Genomic DNA, 15239 nt, shown 5'->3' with positions numbered 1-15239 from the left:
TCGTATCCTAAAAATCTTATTTCCACTCCTTAATCAAATATAATTGAAATCAATTTATTTTATTATATTTTATATTATTTAAATATAAAAATTAAAAAATAAATTTAATTCTTCTTAAATTTAACATATTAAATTAAAATTTAATATAATTTTTTATCAAATTGAATATGATTTTTTTTTCATTGTATTATATTTTCTTTAAATAATAATTATTAATTAGATGAAAAATATACTAGATTTTTTTAAAATTATATTAAATTTAAGAAGAATTATATTAAATAGAAAAAAATCATATTTAATTTGATAGAAAATATATTCAATTTTAATTTGAAGTAATGGATTTAAGAAGAATTATATTTAATTTTAATTTTTTTTATTAAAAAATATAAGGAATAATTAGATAATCATATTTATATAAGGGAGTTAAGTAAATATAACTTTATAGGTAGTGGAAATAAAATTTGTTAGACAAGGATTGAGATTTTTATACGTAGGTAGTGCATGCAACATTGAAGTGGTGGTTGGGATTTTTTTGGACCTATTTTGATTTTCTTGTCAAAATTATTCAGTTCGAATCCATAAAGTATAATCTCTTTTAGTAAAATGATAAAAAAAAACACTCTTTTATTAATTATTAAAATAATATCTCATGCATTTTACTATCAAAATTATTATTTTTAAGTAGTTAGATAGAAAATTGTCTTTAAATCTTCAATCGGAAGTCAAATTTTACATTCGTTTGGCGTTTGATTTGGGTATAAGAATAAAAATATGAATGAATTTGATAGTAAACTGGAATAAATATGAATCTAGTCATTCCAATATTACTATTTAATTTATAAGCTCTAATTAATATGATTGTAAATATTACTGTTTGATTTGCCAAAAATTTGAAAATACAAATGTAACAAATATTATATTTATCCTTAAAATAAATCATAATATTCTTATAGGATAATTATTTGATTTACCCTTACAATACAATGGAGTTATTATTTGCTATTCCTATTAACCACAAGTCCCTTTAAAATTTAAATAGATCATAGTATTGTTTACTTACCATTTGAAATTAAATGAAAACACAATAAACATATGATTGCCCTTAAATGCTTTCTCTTATGCGAATGCCTATTATATTGAGAATTCCTATCTGCATGAGATAGAGCAATTTTTAGTCAATTTATTTACAACGGCTCCTTGTACACCTATATACAACCATAGTGAAACAACATTGCAGTGTATCAAAATAAGCAAGCAATATGAATTTTTGCATTCATAGGCATGTAATCAAATCACATTTTCTTTAAATAATTGTTATTTCAAAAGTGGTTTACTTCTATAAGCAATCATAATTTTATGCCCAAACGAATGTAATTAAATGACAAAATGCTCAACATTCTTCAAATCACAAATTAAACGAGGTATAAGCAACCAGCAGTTGGACTTTGTCAAGCAAAAGAAACAAACTGTATAATGTTAATTCTTTAATAGCTATCGCAAAACAACACTACTATCACAGAATCTAACATAATAGCTATCAAAAAATAACATTGCTATCACAAAATCTAACATAATAGCTATCCCTAAGATAATTTCCACAAAATCCAACAAGATCATCTCAAAACTCAATAATACTATCACAAAATTTAGCATAACAGCCATCGCCAAAGTAGTTTCCACAAAATCCAACATCATTATCTACATATTTAGGGAGGAGACGAGTAGACTAAATACGTAATTCCTTCGCAACTCTGAAGGAAGATTAAACAACACATCAATCTTGTCCTTATCTGCAGTGAATATATTAGCTGCTTTGAATACATCACTACTAGAAAGGCTAAGGTTCATTAGCTCAGCAATCACATCTTTCATTCTTTCTGAAGCCATTTTTTCCTACAAATTCTCTTCTGCCATGACATTTGCAATGGTTGCAAAATTTACATTAAAACCATCTACAAAAGTGTAAAATCCACTGTTCATGTCTTTTAGTTGTGTCCCAATATCCAAGCGCGTTGTTGTTGTTTTTTTTTTTTTTTGCAACTTTATCTCTAGTTGCTAATGATTGTTTACATTTTGTAGCTAACTTTATCACATCAATGTTGTGTGAAGTAGTTGGGGCTAATTCTGATTCAAAATATACATTATTATCTTCTTCATACTCATTTAAAGAATGGTAGAATGCACCTAGATTTTCACCTCCAATTTCATCATTTTGATCAACTTCCAAATTGCGAATAGAATCTATATACCCTTGAGTAACAACGCTAGTAGCTCTATTCCTTCTGATCCGGCGGTAAGAACAGGGGACCCCCGTTTTGGGAAGTTAACGTCACGTGGAAGTCAAAGGTCCAGGTGGTCCATCGGAAAAGGATGGATTGACCGGACGCTCAAGAGAAGGTCGGACCGATCGGCCGACCGGACGCTTGAGAGAAGGTCGGACCGATCGGCCGACCGGAGAAGGGTGGCTGACCGACCGGATGGTCGATCGGTGTTTAACTGACGGCCAAAGGGTGCCCCGATGGGAGTCGGGATTCCGGCGCTCGATTGAGCAGGAATGAAGGGCCGAGCGGAAGTCACGCTCGGCCGAAGACACAAGGTAACATACTGCTAACAGTCTCCGCAAAGCACATTATCGAGAATCTCCCAAGTAGACCATTATATATGTCCGGCCGGACGTAAGGCGGGGGCTGGCTGGCCGGACGCCCGGCAGGGTGCGTTCAGGCCATACTCAAAATCCTATGACAGAAGGATCCGCTGTCCCATCAGAGACGTACTCAAACTGTAGCAGTATGGGGTCAGGTAAGCTCCTCTGACAAGCCCACACTACGGTATGGGAAAGGACACGTGTATGCCTCGGTATGTGTGCACTCGCTTCTCCACAGCCCTATATAAAGGCCCTCACCCTTCACCGGAGGTACGCGTTCTACAATTTTCGGAGCCACTTCGTTGTTCACTTATCTGACTTGAGCGTCGGAGGGTCGTCGCTGGGAACCCCTTCCCGGCCTGACTTCTGTGCAGGTTCGCCGAAGGTTCGTACGACCAATCGGAGATCTACGTCAGCGACTCGGAGAGCGCCACGTGCCCAACGTCCGTTGATTCAGCATTCGGACGGGATCGCCTTCCATAGACTAATTCAAGTTAATTCAAATATGGAAATTTGAAATCCCGGCCCACATTCCTTTTGTCTCTTTGTGAGTCTATAAAATATAAAATATGCATGATTGAAAAAAGCTTAAGGAAATATAAAAAGAAAATTTTGAGAGTGTAAAAAATATAAAATTACCTACAGTAGCTATCAAATCATTGCTTTTCACATGTTATTTTTTCTCCACATCATTTCATTGACATCCACTTTGCCTACACATGTCAATAATATGAAATCTTATCTTTAACCACTTGATCTTTGATTAAAGATAAGGTGTAACTTGTTTTGTAAGAGTAGGAACTTGCTTAGTACTCTCCTATATACCTCAGCCATATAATTGCTTTTAAAACCACCATCCATCTTCCATGAAGGATCACAAGCTATATCTTGAAGAGTTGCAATTAATACTTGAACCTCATTTTCTGTCCAGAAGCATTTATTTCTCTCACGTCTTTGAACTCTTTAATCTTCCTCCATTCTTACACATAATAATGTCAAATCATTAAAAGTTATGAGTAAAGAGGATCATTGTTACAAGAAACTGCAACATGTGATAACAAATTTATTGAGAAATAAAATTTATTCCATCATAAATAATATATAAACTAAAATAAAACAAGTACTGAAATAAATGAAAAACAGTTAAGTTAGAACAATTGTCGTCTTAAACATGACAAACATGTTGAAACATTCATTAAAATGCAATAAGAATATCATTAACATATCCCCTTGCCCACAAATGGTCAAGGATATGATCATTCTCTCTAATGATTAAACATTTCATGTGCCAATGTATTTCTAAAGTTGGTCCATTCTTCTGTTGGACTAATACTTGTCACATATTCATCATCTTTAAAGTGTTCACTTCCATGTCATCTTCTTCAAGTGGTTCCAACTCTTGTAGATCGAAAATCATGTACTTTCGAATCAAATTGTGTAAAGGCAACACGCTAAAATAATGCGCACTTGAGTTTTAATTGGGAAAAATGAGAGGGAAGCTAATATTTTCCATCTCCCTTTTAGCAACCCAAAGCATCTCTCAATCACATTTCTGGTCTTAGAATGTTTCATATTAAAATACTTTTCGGCTATATGTGGTCGGTGACCATGAAACTCATTTAGATGGTACCGTTGCCCTCGAAAAGGAGCTAAAAGTCCATCGGCATTACAATATCCAAAATCCACCAAATAATAACAACCTTAAAAAATACAAACAAAAATATTTTGCATTAATTATAAGTTTGAATGAAGTTTTATATTGAAAATATAACTAGCTAGTCCAGGACCAATTGTACCTTGAGGAACTTTAAGACCATCATACCTAATTATAGCATCTCTAAGCACACAACCATCATGTGCATAACCCTCTCATCCAGGTAAAACATATATAAACAGCATGTTTGGACAACAAACACCCAATACATTTAAAGCTATATTTTCTTTTCTAGTGTGATATCGAGGCTTTTGATCAGAAGGAAGTGTGACTTTGACTAATGTACCATCCAAAGCACCTAAACAACTTAGTCATTTAAATATTTTGAGAAAACAATAAATAAGGTGATTTTTTTCCAATAAGTTATAATTTTAAGAAATACAAATGCAAAGTACCTTGAAACACTGCCAATGATCATCTTGACAATCTTTAGTAATAGAAACTGATTTTTTAAACAAAATGGAATGCAATTTCAAGATTGCTAGAAGACAACTATTAAAATGATGACTGATAATTTCTCCACTTCGTAAAAATAATAGACTTATTGTTCTATTTTTTTTGCGGTGAGCAAAAACATACACAAACATAGCAACTACTTCTTGTAGAGATATATTTTTGTTGTCTTTTAAATCTCCAATATCTCTTACCATCTCACATAATATTCCAAAAGTGCATCTATCCATTCGAAGCTCACTAATGCAAGCAATATCAGATTCTTGAGTGAGTCTAAATACCCAATTCATTCTTTCAAGTGTTTTCTCTTCTTTGGTTTTCTCTTCTTGACCAAACCGATTTGTTTATTTCTGTTGATGCGGGAAACATCAGACGATCGAACCTGTATTTTAATAATGACAAAGGGTTCAAAGTTAAGGTTATTTGTTGTCTAATAAGTTTGAATGAGTTTATAGGAAAATCCTAAATTTTCTTAGGCAAAAGTTCTAGCTGCAATTAGGCAAGTGGAAAACCCTAGGGGAGGTAACCCTAGGTGGAAACTCTTGGTGGGTCGAGAACTTTGGGTGAAACCCTAGAGTTGGAGACTCCAGGTTAAAATCCTAGTAGTCGCGAACTAGGTGGAAAAATGGACGGGTCGGAGATCGGACGCCTAGTGGAAAAGTCCTGAAGACTTAGACGCTAAGCAGAAGTCTAGTTTGTCTGAAGAACCGATCTGACAAAAGATAAACTCTTCTAAGAGGAGTAGGTGAGGGCGTGTTCCCTGAAGAGGGAACAATAGGCATCGGTTCGACCTAGAATTTCAGCGAAACTCAAAGTTAGAATCGGACAGTCCAAAGACTATCAAAATAATTTATTATTTTATATTTTATTGTGCTAACTTTATTTTACAGGGTATATTTAGTATTTGGACTAATATGTGTAAGACCGAAAAGAATTTATATATCTCAACAATGACATGATATTGTTCACTTTGGGCCTAAGCCCTCATGATTTTGCTCTTGGGCTCTCACCAAAAGGCCTCATGCCAATGGAGATATCTTTTCTCTTATAAACCCATGATCTTTCCCATGTGTTTTCAATGTGAGACTATGTTTGCAACCTTGCAACCCCAACAATCCCCCCTCAAACAAAGGACCACAGGCTTCCCATGTTCAATCCTCGACCCACTAGGTCTTCCTGCCCCTCGGTCCACCTGACCTACTAGGACTTCCTTGCCTAGACATAACTAGGACTCCCTGCCTGATGTCTGGTCCTCTTGATCTGAACATAGGAGCCCCCACTTTCTTTGTTTGAGGTCCATATTATACCCATATTGCTCAATCAGACCATAGCTCTTGTGCACAGTCAATGGTTAAACCTTCTGGTAATCCAGGCTCTAATACCAATTGTTGGATCGAGATGTGCTAAAGGGGGTGGGGGTGAATAACGCTTGTTGCTTTCACTTTTCGTATTCGAAAACATATCAAGTAAATGCAGCAGAAATATAAAACACAACATAGAAGGACTCAAGTATTTTTACTTGGTTTGGAGCCTTGGGTGACTCCTACTCCAAGGCCCACGCTCGTTGAGCGTTTACTTTGGGCAACAGCTATAATCGCGTAAAAGTACAAGCGATTATTACAATTTAATACTGAAAAAGTTATACCGACAACAAAGATTTGAAGTTTTGCAGCTTCGGGTTGTCGGGGTCTTGTTGTGGCTCAGCTGGAATGTCTCGTTAGCAGCGCGCGGAAGAAGAATCACTTGAAATGTGTTTTATTTTGAAATTTATTAATTAAAATTATATTTTGTATATAACAGGCGGTATTAATTGCTTCAGCCTAGAATTGATTAGATAGATTATATTCATTCAACATGGTCCTAGCAGCTTCTTGTAGGGTTCTGTTTTTACGTTCTACTAGACTATTTTGTTGGGGAGTCCTGGGGCATGAATATTCATATTTATACCCATTAATTTCATAAAATTCAATAAACTTGTGGTTTTCAAATTCTCCCTCATTGTCACTTCCAATTCTTTTTATTTGAGTGTCTTTTTCATTTTCTATTAATTTATAGAAGATTTTAAAAATTTCAAAGGTTTCATCTTTAGTTTTTAGGAATTTTACCCAAGTGAATCTTGAGTAGTCATCGATTATTACTAAGCAATATTGGTTTCTGCTTAGTGACTTGGCCCCATGTGAATCAAATAGTTCTAAGTGAAGGAGCTCAAGTATCGAAGTTGTTCTATTCAGGTTGGTTAACTTATGGTTTGACTTGGTTTGTTTACCCTGTTGACAAGTATTACAAATTGAGTTTTCAGTAAATTTTAATTTGGGCAAACCTCTAACTAAACCATTTTGACTCATTTTTTAAATGAGTCTAGTGTGAGTATGACCCAGTCTCCTGTGCCATAACTCGATTTCCTCTTATTGTGTCAATGGTTTTGTTAATGGGTTTACGTACTAGTTCCCAGACCTGGTTTCTTTCAAATTGGGCTAACTCCTCTTGCATTGCTAATATCCAGTCTGGGTCTGGTAGGGCTTCGTCTATAGTTTTGGGTTCAATTTTGGAAATAAGGGCTATTTGACTTAGGTTTCTATAAGATGACCTAGTTCTGACTCCTAGAGTTGGGTCACCCAAAATTTGGTCGGATGGGTGATAGGTACTTGCTTTTGTTGGTCTTATATTTGGGTCAGTAATTAGTTCTTGTAATTCACTAGGTTTAAGTTGAATTTCTTCATCATCTTCTATGTTTCTTGAGTTAATATTTTCATTTATTACATTGGGTAAGTTATTTTCTTCATCAAAAAATTACATTGGTAAACTTTTAGGGTGTTTTTGTTATAAACTCTATATGCCTTACTGGTTGTTGAGTACCCTAAAAATATTCCTGGGGTTGTTTTTGACATAAATTTTCCTAAGTAGTCTTTGGTGTTTAGAATGAAAACTTTACATCCAAACACCTTTAAATAGTTTAAGTGGGGTATTTTATTATAATATATTTCATAAGGTGTGCTTCATGCCAATGGAGATATCTTTTCTCTTATAAAATCATAATTTTTCTCATGTGTTTTTAATATGGGACTATGTTTGTAATCTTGCAACTCCAATAATATGTCTTGTAGGAAGTGGAAAACACAAAAAAGCCTCAGGTGAACAGTGTTCAAGGCTCCTTCCATGGAGCTTGAAGGCGCCTCCGATGAATAGTATTCAAGGCGCCTTCCATGGAGCTTGAAGGCGCCTTCGGACAGATAGAATTCATAGAAAGTGGATTCTATTGACGATCGAATCTGTGGGGATGGAATTTAAGCCGGAGGTTCCTTCCATGGAAGCTGAAGGCACCTTCAACAGCCTATATAAGGCTGGTCTGAGCAGATGCCAAATAACACTTGATCTTCACATTCTTTCTACTGTGCGCTGATGAAAAGACGATCTGATGAAGCCGTAACGCGACTCCAACAACCGGAAGCATGAAACTTCTTGTTCTTAGTTGTCGGTATACTTTCAATTGTACTTTAATTATTGTACTTATAATTTAAGGATTGATTAGTGGATTTTCCATCGAAAGCACTCTCACGTGCGGGCCATGGAGTAGAAGTCGCCATAGGCTCCGAACCAAGTAAAAGAAAAGTATTAGTGCTTGTGTTATTTTGCTTCTGCTCTATTTCTATCTTCCACTTCGTTACTCTGTGCTTTTCGAAAAACGTGAAAAAGCTGTTGGAACTCCAAGGTGTTTTGATGTGATCAAACAAGTTAAGTTAGGTCATGTTTTATCTAACCCTTGTGTCTAAGTGTGCAGGAGCTTAGGAACACAGGAAGTCGAGCGGAAGACGCGGCTAGCGAGAAGGACGGCACGGGGAGAGAGCCGACGGGCTCGGTGCGTCCGAGGGACCAGGGGACTGCGGAAGAGTACATCGGTGGATGAGAAGAACGTGTGCGGCGTTCGAGGGACAAGAAACCGGGAAGGAATGCTGCTCGAGGAGAAGGCCGGAACTTGGATTCGAGTGAGCCATATTCTGGATGGCCGAGATCACCCAAACTAGCGGAGCCGGAGTTGAAGACCCGGATCGAGATGTGCTAAACCGGAGCAGTGGAACCGGACCACAAAAAGTCAGCAAGGTTGACTTAAGTGGTCCGGGCGCCCGGAACCCAAAACTCATCCATGATGATGTGGATGTTGACTGAACATTGGGGAATAAAGTTTTATCCCCCCAGGGCGCCCGGAACCCTTCGGGGCGCCCCAAACAGTGCTATAAATATAGCACTGATCTGCACAGATCATTCAACTAACTTGTAATCAGTTTTCTCTGTGCTTTCATTTCTGTTCTTTTTATTTGTGTAGTCAACGCTGTAAAGAGGCTACTCCGCCCGAAGGAGATCATCAGATAGTGCGCTTACTTTCCTTGGATTAGCAATCCCCTAATTGCAAACCAAGTAAACCTCTGCGTCTGATTTGTATTTTATTAGTTTCTTTATTTTGATTACAAGTACTTTTAAATTAGTTGAATATCCGAGAAAGGTTTGTGGTTTTCTTTTTCTTGTAGAGCAATTCACCCCTCCCCTCTTGCCGGCCTCCAAAGGGATCAACAAAAGCCACTAGCGCTATTCACCCCCCTCTAGTACATCTTGATCCTATGATTGGTATCAGATGGGGCTGCTCTGAATCGGTACAACTACCGCCCGAGCATTTCTTCGTAGCTTTTTCATTCGTTTTTGGTAAAAATAAATTCTTACATCTTTTGTTTTTTCCCTCCAAATTTTTTGAAAAAATCCATTCTCAAATTTTCACCATTAGTTAGAATTGGTAAAATATTGCATTTAACAAAATTTGTCACAATATTTTTTAATATTATTTTATTATTATTTTATTACTTTTACTCAAAATTCATGAAACACTCTTATTTTATCTTCTTTAGCACTACTAATCCAAGACTAAGTCTTGGAACAAGTTTTATTGTTCTCATCTTTGCAAGATTTTCTAATGGCTCACCAAAAAGGGTATAGCACTGCATACTATGCCCTCTTCTCCGGCGAAGACTACGGATACTGGAAGAGCCGAATGGAGTACCACCTGAAAACTCATGTGAAAATGTGGATAATAATCCAGACGGGATTCAAATATCCCACAGAAGATGGAGTTTCCATCCCCTGCGACAAATGGGATGCATCAACCTGCAAGAAGATCGAAGCCGATGCAAAGGCAACCCAGACTCTCAATGCAGTTTAACTAAAGAAGAACTTAACCGGATCGACTCCTTCAACAACGCCAAGGAAGTATGGGAGAAGCTGATCGAACTGAATGAGAAAACCTCTGACACCAAGGTAAGTAAGCGTGATTTGATCTTAAATAAATTATATAATATTAAAATACAGGATGGTGAGTCGGCAAGTCAACTTCACGTGTGGATTCAAGACCTGCTCAACGGCCTCCATGCAATCGGTCAAAAGGTGGAAAATCATGATGTTATCAGGTATGCACTCAACGTCTTTTTGAGGAATACTTTGTGGGCATCCATGCTAGATGCTTACAAAGTATCCAAGAATCTATCCTTAATAAAATTAGATAAATTATTTTCAGAATTCGAATTGCATGAACAGACTAATACACCCTCGGCCGAGAAAAGTATTGCTCTTGTTGCAGGTACAAACAGAACAAAGGAACCAAAAGTCAAGCGCCGAACTGAACCCAAACCGGAAGACGAGTCAGACTCAGAGAACGACAACGAGATCATCGTCGAACTTGTCAACCTTGTACGAAAATTGTACAAGAAAAAGAAGGGCTTCACAAAATGGGAAATCAAAATGGTAATTCAGTCAAAGACGATGCAACTGAGCCAAAGCTCTAAAACAAAGATTGAAGTCACCTACTATGGCTGCAACAAAAAGGGAAACATTAAGGCAAATTGTCCAAATCAGAAGGAAGCGAAGAAGCAACGAAGAAATAAGGCACTACAAGCAACATGGGATGAATCATCTGTTGGTTGCTACTCGGAAAACCTAATGGTTCCACTATACAAAAATTTTGTACAAAGGTCTGAACCTTTTCCTAGCTACCATGTGTTCTTTTAAATTAAATTTGGATCGCCTGCGGAACTTAACACGTTTGATCCAAAGTTTAATCTATTTGTTCTTTTAGGTTTTGACTTGGATCTCCTGCGGAACTTAACACTTTCGATCCAAATCACCTAGGTTATTAATTCTATTAAATATTAATTTCCAAAATTGGCTTCCAGTACTGACGTGACGAGGCACATGACCTTCTAAGATATGGGAACAACCACCACCGACTAGACAAAGTCTTTTTAAGGAAAACTAATATTTAATTTCCTTAAATAATTTTAGGTCAACCGAAAAGAACAATCAAATCACAAGGAAAATAAAAAAAACAAAGAACACAATATCGAAAACAAATTCGAAATACTAGAATCGTACGCCTCTTGTATTTGGTATTATTTCCAAAAATAACTAGTATGATGAGGAAAGGAAAAATACTAGTTATACCTTTTAGAAAGACCTCTTGATCTTCTACCGTATTCCTCTTCTAACCTCGGACGTTGTGTGGGCAACGATCTTCCAAGATGAGGACCACCTAGCACCTTCTTCTTCTTCCTTCAAGTTTCGGCCAAGCACCAAAATCCAAGGATGAAGAACTTTTTCCACTAACTAAGCTCCAAGGGATACAAGCTTTCTCTCCTTCTTCTTCTTCTTCTCCAAGTAGTATCCGGCCACCATAAAAGCTCCAAGCAAGGTAGAGTTTCGGCCACCACAAAGAGGAAGAGAGGGAGAGAGGATGGCCGGCCACAACACCAAGGAAAAGAGGGAGAGAATAATAGATGTTGTGTCTCATGAAGGCACCCCAACCCCCTCTTTTATATTCCTTAGCTTTGGTAAATAAGGAAATTTAATTACAATAAAATTTCCTTAACTTTCCTTGACATGAATTAATTAAGAAAAATTAAACAAAATTTCCTAAACATTCATGTCTTGGCCGGCCACATCAACAAGAGCAAACAAGACAATTTCAATCAACAATTAAAATTCCTTATTTGTCTTTGGAAATTTTAAAAAATAAAATTTCCCTTTAAAATCCCTTAATGGTTGATAAAAAGAAATTTCTATAATTTTAATTTTTCTACATGTGAATAATTTATAAAGAAGAAAAAAATAAAATATCTTTCCAATCTACAAATAAGGAAAGAGATCTAATCTCTTTCTTTAATCTTTTGTAGATCCTTTTAAAAGAGATATTTTAATTTTAAATCTCTCCAATAAATTATATCTTTCACATAAGAAAATTTTAAAATTAAAATTATTTTTAATTTAATGGGGGCCGGCCACCTAAGCTTGGGTTCAAGCTAGGGTCAGCCACCCATGAATCAAGGCTTGGCCGGCCCTAGCTTGATCCACAAGCTAGCTTGGTCGGCCCCCTTATCATGGGTATGAAGGTGGGTATAGGTGGGTATAGTACTCTATAAATAAAATGCTACGATAGGGACCGAGAGGAGGAATTGGTTTTGGTCTCCCGATAAAATTAAGAATCTTGTGTTCGCCCCGAACACACAACTTAATTTTATCAATAATAATTCATCCACTAGAGAACTATTATTGAACTACCGCACTAATCCCAAATTATATTTTTGGGCTCCTTCTTATTATGAGTGTGTTAGTCTCCCTATGTTTAAGATGTCGAATGTCCACTAATTAAGTGAATTACTGACAACTCATTTAATTAATATCTTAATCCAAGAATAGTACCACTCAATCTTATCGTCATGTCGGACTAAGTCCACCTGCAGGGTTTAACATGACAATCTTTATGAGCTCATCTTGGGGACATTATCAACCTAGATTACTAGGACACAGTTTCCTTCTATAATCAACAACACACACTATAAGTAATATCATTTCCCAACTTATCGGGCTTATTGATTCATCGAACTAAATCTCACCCATTGATAAATTAAAGAAATAAATATCAAATATATGTGCTTGTTGTTATATTAGGATTAAGAGCACACACTTCCATAATAACTGAGGTCTTTGTTCCTTTATAAAGTCAGTATAAAAGAAACGACCTCTAATGGTCCTACTCAATACACTCTAAGTACTAGTGTAATTATATAGTTAAGATAAACTAATTCCTAATTACACTACGACCTTCCAATGGTTTGTTCCTTTCCATTTTGGTCGTGAGGTACTGTTTATAATTTATAAGGTACTGATAACATCATCTTCTGTATGTGACACCACATACTATGTTAACTACAATATAAATTAATTGAACAACTACAAAGAAATGTAGATAATTTGACCAAATGTGATTCTTTATTCAAAATAAATGTTTACAAAAGCTTAGGATTTCAGTATACACTCCAACAATCTCCCACTTATACTAATGACTAAGTTGTCATATCTTCTGCCATACATCTGATTCTCATTCCCTCCACATACCGATCGAAAGCTTTTGCCGGAAGGGCCTTAGTGAAAGGATCTGCCAGGTTATTTGCTGATGCAATCTTGGCGATGACAACTTCTCCTCGCTTCACAATATCTCGTATCAGGTGGTACTTGCGCTCTATATGTTTACTTGCCTTATGGGCTCGTGGTTCCTTCGAGTTTGCAACTGCACCGCTATTATCAAAATAAATTGTGATGATTTTGGGCAAACCAGGAATCACATCTAAGTCTATTAGAAAGTTCTTGAGTCATACTGCTTCTTTAGCCGCCTCAGAGGCTTCTACATACTCAGCTTCCATGGTTGAGTCTGAAACGCATTTCTGCTTAACACTCCTCCATGCAATGGCTCCTCCTCCCAAAGTAAACACATAGCCTGATGTAGACTTACTGTTGTCCCTATCTGATTGGAAATCTGAATCCGTGTAACCCACAGGGAGCAAATCATCTGCTTGGTAAACTAGCATATAATCTATAGTCCTTCTCAGGTACTTTAATATATGTTTTACCGCAGTCCAATGTCCTTGTCCAGGGTTACTCTGATATCTGCTAACCATGCCCACGGCAAAACAGATATCAGGTCTCGTACATAGCATTGCATACATTAGGCTTCCTACAGCTGAAGCATAAGGAACTGCTTTCATGTCCTCGATCTCTTTTGATGTCTTTGGAGACATCTCTTTAGATAGAGCTACTCCATGCCTAAAAGGTAAGAAACCTTTCTTGGAATCCAGCATGCTAAAACGAGCAAGGATTGTATCTATATATGAAGCTTGGGACAGACACAACATTCTTTTCTTGCGATCCCTTATAACTTTGATCCCAAGAATGTGTGCACAATCTCCTAAGTCCTTCATATCAAATTGTTTGGACAACCATACCCTTACGTCCGATAATACCTTGAAATTGTTACCAATTAACAAAATATCATCTACGTATAGTACAAGAAATACCACCACGTTTCCGTTACACTTCTTGTATACACAAGACTCATCCGGACACTGAATAAATCCATATGACTGGATTACTTCATTAAACCGAATGTTCCAAGACCTTGAAGCTTGCTTCAGTCCTAAATGGACCGCTTGAGCTTGCACACTAGATGCTTTTTACCTTTTTCAATGAACTCTTCTGGTTGCTTCATATGGATATTCTCTTCAAGACTTCCATTAAGGAAAGCTGTCTTGACATCCATTTGCCAAATCTCATAATCCATATGAGCAGCAATGGATAAGAGTATCCCGATAGACTTAAGCATGGCTATCGGTGAAAAGGTCTCCTCATAATCGATTCCTTCTTTCTGAGTATACCCTTTCGCAACAAGCCTAGATTTGAAGGTTTCTACCTTCTCGTCTGTCCCTCTTTTCCTTTTGTAGATCCACTTGCATCCAACGGCTTTTACACCATCAGGTGGTTCTACAAGTTCTCAGACCTTATTAGAGTACATAGACTCTATTTCAGAATTCATTGCCTTTTGTCAAGATGCTGCATCTATATCTTAGAGTGCTTCGTCATATGTTCGGGGATCAGGTTCATGTTTACCCGGGATCAAGTCCGAAGACTCTCCCAAAAACATGAATTTTTCAGGCTGCCTTACAACCCTCCCACTACGACGAGGCACTGTCTGTGGTTGTGTATCATGTGTGACACGTGTTGCAGTCTCTTGTGGTACTTCATCTTGTACTGTTGGTACTGAAGTAGACGTGTCCTCTCTAAGTTCTTCTAAAACAACTTTGCTACTGGGCTTGTGATTCATTATATAGTCTTCTTCTAAAAACTGGACATTGGTGCTAACAATGACCTTCTGGTCTTTAGGACTATAAAATAAATCACCTTTCGTTCCTTTGGGATACCCCACAAACACGCGAACTTCTGTACGAGATTCTAACTTATCAGCATCTTGTTTTAGCACATGTGCTGGACTACCCCAAATCCGAATATGTCTTAGACTGAGCTTTCGCCCATTCCACAATTCTGTGGGAGTAGAAGAAACTG

Source organism: Zingiber officinale, chromosome 4A (genome assembly GCF_018446385.1).
Source record: "Zingiber officinale cultivar Zhangliang chromosome 4A, Zo_v1.1, whole genome shotgun sequence".
Lineage (NCBI taxonomy): Eukaryota > Viridiplantae > Streptophyta > Magnoliopsida > Zingiberales > Zingiberaceae > Zingiber > Zingiber officinale.
Note: the sequence above shows the minus strand (reverse complement) of the source record.